The 7,012-nt window shown below is 39.8% G+C and overlaps 1 non-coding gene across 1 annotated transcript; it reads left to right on the forward strand.

Moving 5' to 3' along the window:
- The first annotated feature begins 1,486 nt into the window (after positions 1-1,486).
- On the forward strand, positions 1,487-1,590 carry LOC148555110 (small nucleolar RNA R71). Its single transcript, XR_015888077.1, has one exon. It is a non-coding gene; the product is annotated as a small nucleolar RNA R71 (small nucleolar RNA).
- Positions 1,591-7,012: the final 5,422 nt, after the last annotated feature.

Below are 7,012 nucleotides of genomic sequence, written 5' to 3' on the forward strand. Positions count from 1 at the left end.
GTGACTCTCTTCCATGTCCAAGATGACAACGTCTGTGGGAAGAAAGTATTTCCCAACCTTTAACAACACATTTTTCACCACCCCTATTGCTTGTTTTTGAGTTTTGTCAGCCAGCCTGATGACCACATCTATGGGCAATATCTCATTAATCTGCAGTCTCTTCACCAGGGCTAAGGGCATTAAGTTGATGCTTGCTCTCAAATCGCAGAGTGCTCTATCAAACATTGTTTCTCCTATGGCACAGGGGACATGAAAACTCCCTGGATCTTTTCTTTTCGTAGGCAACTGTGGTTGAATGAGGGCACTGCACCCCTTGTTCATCACTATAGTCTGGCCTCCCTTGAGTGAGCTTTTCCTAGGAAGCAGCTCCTTTATATACTTGATATATGCAGGCATTTGTTGGATAGTCTTGATGAATGGTATGTTCACATGCAAAGATGCAAACAAGTCAAGAAATCTTGAGTATATTCTCTTCTCCACAGCACCATTGAGTAGTTGGGGAAAAGGTGCATAGAGTCTCAGCAGCTCCTGTTTTGATATTTCTAGTTCTTGGTATTCTTTTTCCTCCTTCTCTATTGAGGTATCCTCAGGTTGTTCTAACAGCTTGTTTGGCTTGTCCTCAGTCTCCTTATCACTTATAGTGACCATCTTGTAATCTTCCCATCTTACTTTCTTTGTTTCACCTCTCGGATTCTTCTCTGTTTCACTTGGGAATCCATCTGTGGGTTTGGGAATTTGCTCAGAGAGATATCCTACTTGAGATTCCAACCTCTTGATTTTGTCTCCCTGGTTCTTGAAACTGGCTCGCACTTCCTCCTTGAACACCTTGTTGTCTTGGATATCCTTGCATATGCCTTCAAGTAGATTTTCAATCCTTGAGATTCTTTCATCAAATGATGATAGGTCAGGTTGAGGAGGGTTGTTCTGGCCTTGATATGAATGTGGAGAGGTGTTGTTATTAGGATGTTGATATGGTCTAGATGTGAAATCATTTGGATTTGGGTGTCTTTGATCAAGGCTTTGGTCTTGTTGATTTTCCCACCCAAAGTTTAGGTGATTCCTCCATCCAGGGTTGTAATTCTTGGAGTAAGGATCATGGTTCTGCCTAGGTGAATTCCCAATGTAATTGGCTTGCTCCTGACTACCATCTGCTTCTTCATTCACTCCTTCTTGGGTTATTGATGAAGTGGATATTGCTACCACTTGGTTCCTCTCCATCTTCTTGGTGAGGTCAGCCAGCTGCTGGGTAATGAGCTTGTTTTGGGCCAACAGAGCATCTACATTATTTAGCTCCATTACTCCTCTTGTGTTCCCTCTTTCGGAAGCATAGAAGTAGTCGTTCTCTGCTACTGTTTCAATGACATCTATAGCCTCCTCAATAGTTTTCTTCTTGTTTAAAGATCCTCCGGATGAATGGTCTACGGCCTTCTTTGACTCATAAGAGAGCCCTTCATAGAAAATGTGCAGCTGCACCCATTCGTTGAATATGTCAGGTGGACACCTCCTTGTCAGGTCTTTAAACCTCTCCCATGCTTCATATAGAATCTCACCATCTTGTTGCCTGAAGGTTTGGACCTCAGCTCTCAGCCTATTGATTCTTTGAGGAGGGTAAAATCTTGCTAAGAATTTGTTCACCACGTCTTCCCAAGTTGTCAAGCTTTCCCTTGGGAAAGATTCCAGCCACTTGGCTGCCTTATCCCTGAGTGAGAATGGAAATAAGAGCATTCTATAGGCGTCAGGATGAACACCATTAGACTTCACTGTGTCACATATTCTCAGGAAGGTGGTTAAATGTTGATTTGGGTCCTCTTGGACACTTCCTCCGAACGAACAGTTGTTCTGCACAAGGGTGATAAGCTGTGGCTTCAGTTCAAAATTGTTGGCATGGATGGTTGGCTTTTGAATGCTACTTCCACAGTTTCCTGGGTTTGGATTGATGTAAGAGCCTAAAACTCTTCTATCCTCCCCAGCATGATTTGCTCGACCTCTTCCGCCATGGTTGTGAGTCTCTTCTTCATGATGGTTTTCCATGTTTTCTTCCATGTTTGGTTCAAAGTATTCCTCAAAGTGTTCCTCCTCTTCTTCACCACCTACTATACGTTTTTCTCTTGCCTCCCTCCTTAGTCTAAGGAAGGTTCTCTCAGGTTCAGAATCAAAGGAAGTTGAAGCCCTGCTTCTTCTCCCTGTCATACAACCAACAAGTACCAGCAAAGAGAATAGGTGCAGAAAGTATATCTGTCAAAATTACTGTTAGTGTGAGTGATGCAATATATCAAACAGTTAGTGGGTTAGTGAGATGAAATGTAAATAACAAAGAAAAAGTAGGGGGAAGGGAAGAAATTAACTAAAATAGTAAGTAAATAACTCAAACAGAAATTTAAATCAAACAAAAATAAAATGCTCAATCTAGTTATCCTCCAATCTAATCATTGTTGATGCACAATCAATCCCCGGCAACGGCGCCATAAACTTGATGCACGGAAAACTTGTCTCATAACAAATTTCCTTCGGCAAGTGTACCAAATTTGTCGTCAAGTAAAAACTCACAATAGAGTGAGGTCGAATCCCACAAGGATTGATTGATCAAGCAACTTTAATTAGAGGAATGTTCTAGTTGAGTGAATCAGAAATTGATTTGAGAATTGCAGAAAATTAAATGGTGGGAAAGTAAATGGCAGAAAGTAAACTGCAGAATCTTAAACGGGAATGGGGGAATTGCTCATAAATGTAAATGACAGAAATTAAAGAGAATGGGTAAGATCAGAAATGGGGAGTTCATTGGGCTTAGGAGATGTTGCATTCTCTGGATCAATCTCATTTACATCTCTTCCTCAATCAATGCACTCATTGATCTCCTTGGCAATCTTAAGTGATAAAATTTCAATTTCTTGTAATTCAATCTCTCAAATCTTGATCAATAGCCAATTCCTTGGTCAATTGCTCATGAGAAGAGATGAAGTATGGTCACTGATTATACCACATGCATTTCCCAAATCAAGCATTGAGAGGATTATAGTCACATATCCATCCAAACCCAATTTGGTCCAGCATGAGAAAGCATTTCTAGCTTGATCTCTTCATTCCTCTTCCAAGGTTCAGAAGAGATCCAAGTATAAATAGTTTCTTTTCCAAGATAACTACCCAATTGGATGAAGATCGAAAGCTTTCAAGTAAAATCAAGAGAAAAGATAGAAGAAGAATAATGAAAACTAGTATTGATCCATCAAATTACAACAGAGCTCCCTAACTCAATGAAAGGGGTTTAGTTGTTCATAGCTTTGGAAAATGAAAACAAAGATGGAGAATACATGATGAAAACTAGAAGAGCAGAGAAAGTAAAATACAGGAAGTAGTTCTATGCTATTTTTCCACTCCCGGAACTCCTCAAATAATTCAAAGCTACTCCTATATATACTACTCTTCTCATCTTCTAGTTGGCTCTTCAAGTTTTGGGCTTTTGGATCTTGAGTTTGAAGCAGTTCTCTTCTTCATTTGGGCTTGGCTTTACTTGCAGAGAGAAAGTGTAAAGTGGGCAGAGATTTTAGCTCAGGACGTTAAGGTTGTTAACGTTTAGTGAAAATATGAGTTCGAGAACGTTAGTGACAATCAACTTTCTCACTAGCGTTCCTAAGTAAAAGCCACGTTAACCTCAACGTTAGTGGCACAAACGTTTCCACTAACGTTGCCTCTAGGTCCTTCGCACACGTTATTGGGACTTAACTTTCCCAATAACGTTGAAAAGCCCCCATTGCTCCTACGTTAGAGCCCACGTTAACTTAGTTAACGTGGCTCTTTAACGTGGGCTTGCCATCCTTCGAGAATGTTAGTGACATTCAACATTGTCACTAACGTTCCAATGTGCCCCTATGTCTCACGTTAGAATCCACATTAACTGGGTTAACGTGGCTTATATCGTGGCCATGCTTAGCCATCCCCAACGTTAGTGACAATGTTGAGTGTCACTAACGTTGGCTCATCATTCCTCATCCACGTTAGCTTCCACATTAACTAAGTTAACGTGGGAGTTAACGTGGCTCATAGTGGCTTGTGTGGCTCCTTCCAACGTTAGTGACAATGTTGAGTGTCACTAACGTTGGCCATCACCTTCTTCTCTCACGTTAGCCTCCACGTTAACTAAGTTAAAGTGGAAGTTAATGTGGCTCCTTGGGGTTGTGTGATTGCTTCCAACATTAGTGACAATGTTGGGTGTCACTAACGTTGTCGACTACTCTTGCCTCTTCACGTTAGCTTCCACATTAACCAAGTTAATGTGGGAGTTAACGTGGCATTGTGCACTTAGGCCAACGTTAGTGACAATGTTGAATGTCACTAACGTTTGCTTCCTTTCCCCCTTTTAACGTTAGAGGCCACGTTAACTAAGTTAACATGGACTCTAACATGGCCACTTGTGAGCATTGGCCAACGTTAGTGATAATGTTAAGTGTCACTAACGTTGGTCAAATTCCCTTCTTCACATTAGAGTTCACATTAACTTAGTTAACGTGACTCTTAACGTGGGTAATGATGGCTTCGAGAGCGTCATTGGCAGTCACTTTTCTCATTAACTTTGCAAGTTACCTCCCATTCCTTGCTTCCTTTGGTCCTGAAATCAGGCAATAGAGTGCATCAAAGTTCTAGTCCAAGTCATGGGTAATGCAGAATACAATTTGTCACTAAACTCATGCAAAATCCTCATGAAATTATGTAAAATGCACAATGTATGCTTGAATCAAGGTGTAAGTGAATATCTACCCAAAACTAGCTTATTTCCTAAGAAAATGCAAGAAACTATCCTAAAAACAGTAAAGAAAAGGTTAGTGAAACTGGCCAAAATGCCCTGGCATCAGAGGTTCAGCATCTCCTAAATCTTCAACCATTTCTTCCTCTACAACTATCATGGCTTCCTCCACTTGTTCCAATACAAAGCCATGCTCCTCATTGTCCACCGAAGTTTCTAGTGTCTCCTTTATGCTACGCTCTTCTTTAGATTCTCCACTTGTAGCCATGGGAGTACTTTGAGTGCTCAGATGTCGGGAAGCTATTATATTTACTACCTCAGTTAAGGCAGTAGTGAGTTCCAGTACGCTCCTTTGCATCTTCGCTTGCCCTTGAAGAAGAACACGAAGTTTGTCATTCACTGGAGGTTGTGGTGGGTATGAGGGTTCATTGGTTGGGAGAGAAGGTTCATAATAAGAATGTGGTGGTTCTTGGGAGTAATTGGATTGGAATTGTAGTGATAAGGGTCATACAGTGGTGAATGGTGAAAAGGAACTTGTGAGTGTGGTGGTTCAAAGCTATGTTGAGAGGATGGTCTATAAGCACAGGGTGGGGCTTGTTGGTAATTAAAAGGGGGTCCACCATAAGCTTGGTATGCATTATAGAGTGGTCCTTGCCCATGATATCTTGGAGGGTGTTGTTGCCTAAAGGGTTGATCAGGGCCTCTTGGCTCCATCCATCTTTGATTGCTTAGACCTTGATGCATATTCCTGTTATAGTTTCCACTCCTTTCAAAAAATTCAGAACCAAACTCAAGGCGAGAGGGGTGAGAATTCATAGTAGCTAATAGAAATAAAAGAGAAAAATAAAAAAAAATAAACAAGTAAAAGAAAAATATTTACAACAACCAATAATAAGGCACATGTTTGCAATTCCCCGGTAATGGCGCCATTTTGAAGAACGGATGCTTGACGGTTTAGAATTCAGAATAAATTTCCGTTGCAAGTATAGTTTCTAAACCAAGCAATCATCCTTTCTTACAAACGTTTTGGTTGTCACAAGTAACAAACCCAATAAAATTTATAAACCGAAGTATTCAAACCTCGGGTCATCTTCTCAAGGAATTGCAGGGAAGTGTTCTTATTATTAGTTATGGAAAACAATGTTTTTGGGTTTTGAAAGGTTTGAACAAGGAAAATAAATTGCAGGAATTAATAAATTAATATCTAATAAAACTCTTGGCAATGTATGAAAATTCGGAAGTCCTATCCTAGTTACTCTTATGAGAATTGAGTTTAACCCCACTTAGTTAACTTTTACAAAAGCAAGGGAAAGTCAAGTGGACTAATTAGTTAGATTCCCAAGTCCTAGCCAACTCCTAAGGAAAGACTAGAGTTAGTGGAATTCTAGTCAATTAGAGGAATTAATTAACAATCACGATAAGTTTAATAACTCAAGAGCCTCTAGTTAATCAATTAAAGCCAAGAATATAAAAAAAGCTAAATAAGAATCATAAATCTGAAATACCTCAATTTTATTTAATAAAAGGAAATTAATCCAAAAATATAAAGAGTTCATAAGCCAATTTGGCAACATAAGTAATTAAATGAGAGCATTAAAGTATATGAAAGTAAAAGAAAAATATAAAGTAAAAGGAATATTGAACCTGATTAAGAGTTGAAATCCTAAATCCTTTAAGAGGAATCCTAATCCTAAAACCTAAGAGAGAGGAGAGAACCTCTCTCTCTAAAAACTACATCTAAACTATGAAAAGTGAATAATAATCGACCTTCTATGAATGGATGCATTCCCCCACTTTATAACCTCTAATCTGTGCTTTCTGGACTTGGATCTAGGCCAAAAAGGGTTTCAGAAATCGCTGGGAGCGTTTTCTGCAGTTTCTGGTGCGTGGCGTCTGTCACGCGTCCGCGTGGGTCACGCGGTCGCGTCATCTGGAGTTTTCTTTATCACGCGTTCGCTTCGGTCATGCGTACACGTCATTTGTGTTCTGCTCAAGGCACGCGTCCGCGTCAGTCACGCGTTCGCGTCGCTGCCAGTTTCTTCAAAAACTCCATTTTGTGTTTTCTTCCATTTTTGTATGTTTCCTTTCCATCCTTTAAATCATTCCTGCCTTAGGAGATCTGAAAATACTTAACACACAAATTACGGCATCGAATGGTAATAAAAGGTAATTAAAATAAATATTTTTAAAGCATAGGAAACATGTTTTTCACAAATATCACATAATAAGGAAGGGAAAAGTAAAACCATGCAATTTCACATGAATAAGTGGGTG

The sequence above is a fragment of the Arachis ipaensis genome, chromosome B6, assembly GCF_059453495.1.
Source record: "Arachis ipaensis isolate K30076 ecotype BB chromosome B6, ASM5945349v1, whole genome shotgun sequence".
Lineage (NCBI taxonomy): Eukaryota > Viridiplantae > Streptophyta > Magnoliopsida > Fabales > Fabaceae > Arachis > Arachis ipaensis.